Here is a 1282-nt window from a genome sequence, read left to right on the forward strand (position 1 = left end):
TTACTGATTAAGTCTTACGGACTTACGTTTTCCTATGTGCTCTCGGCTTAAGGAAATCGTAACATTGGATTCGCTACTGGCCTTACAGTCTCTGCTGTGATTGGCCAATTCACTTACTGCTTGCGTGCTACGGTCTTACGTTCTTGGATGTGTCATGGGCTTAAAGCGTTTTTGTACCCAAAATGGCGTCAGCAACGGTGTTTTTGGATTCAGTGCAACAGAACTCAGTGCACGAGTTCACCGAACTGGCTGCTCTAGGTCTTGAGTCAGTGGGATTGTTTTCTGTTCCTACACTGGGACTGCACTAGAACTGAACTGAACCGAACTAGTGCAAACCAGAACTGACGAGTGTAAGCGTGTAGGTAAGGAATAAAAAACGTTCTAGTGTAAGATAAAAATGGCGTCCCATGTGTTCCCATAATTCCAATAGTACAATTCTCTTCCATTCGATATGCTGGATTCACACTGGATCCGATTTGCGTCGTACGACGCTCTGCAACCAATCAGAAAACAGGATTCCGATGGATTTTGCTTCATATAATCGGAATTCTGTTTTCTGATTGGTTAAAGAGCGTCGTACAACGAAAATCGGATACAGTGTGAATCCAGCAATATATGAATCGAGTGTAAAACGGTAAGTATATGGACAATATTATTCTTGACCTAAAAGACTTTAGAATGTGTATATTTTAATACGTGGCATTAATACGTAATTAATACGTGTCTGCATTAAAAATGCAGACATACAAGTGAAAACCGTCACAATTTATTAGTTAAAAATTTCTACCTATTGAGTATCAAATTTATAAAGTTAGAAAATTTTATGCTGTATATATAATGCATAATAATTAATAATATTAGGTGTACAACTTTGCTTCCGCCGTTTTCTTATAGATGGCTTTAGTGGTAAGTGGTGGTCGAAATAAATAGGTCATAGACGTCATACAATAAACTTGGGCATCTGTCAACATAACTCCAGAGAAACTTTAGTCGATTTGTGTCTGCATCATAAAGTTATTCTCGATTGAAAATGCCAGTTTGCAAGCCAAATTCTCGTCATTTGCGGGAGGTTTTAATTCTCTGCTTCAACATGAAGAAATCTGCGGCTGTGAGGCTCATCGAATGCTCTCAAATACTTATGGTGAGGCCGCTATTAGTGAAAGAACGTGTCGTGCGTTTCAACGCTTCAAGAACGGTGATTTTGACGTCGAAGACCGGCATAGCGGTGGCAGAGAGAAGGTTTTCGAAGATGCAGAATTGGAGGCATTACTTGATCAAGACT

Source organism: Trachymyrmex cornetzi, unplaced genomic scaffold (genome assembly GCF_001594075.2).
Source record: "Trachymyrmex cornetzi isolate Tcor2-1 unplaced genomic scaffold, Tcor1.1 scaffold1121, whole genome shotgun sequence".
NCBI classification, from domain to species: domain Eukaryota; kingdom Metazoa; phylum Arthropoda; class Insecta; order Hymenoptera; family Formicidae; genus Trachymyrmex; species Trachymyrmex cornetzi.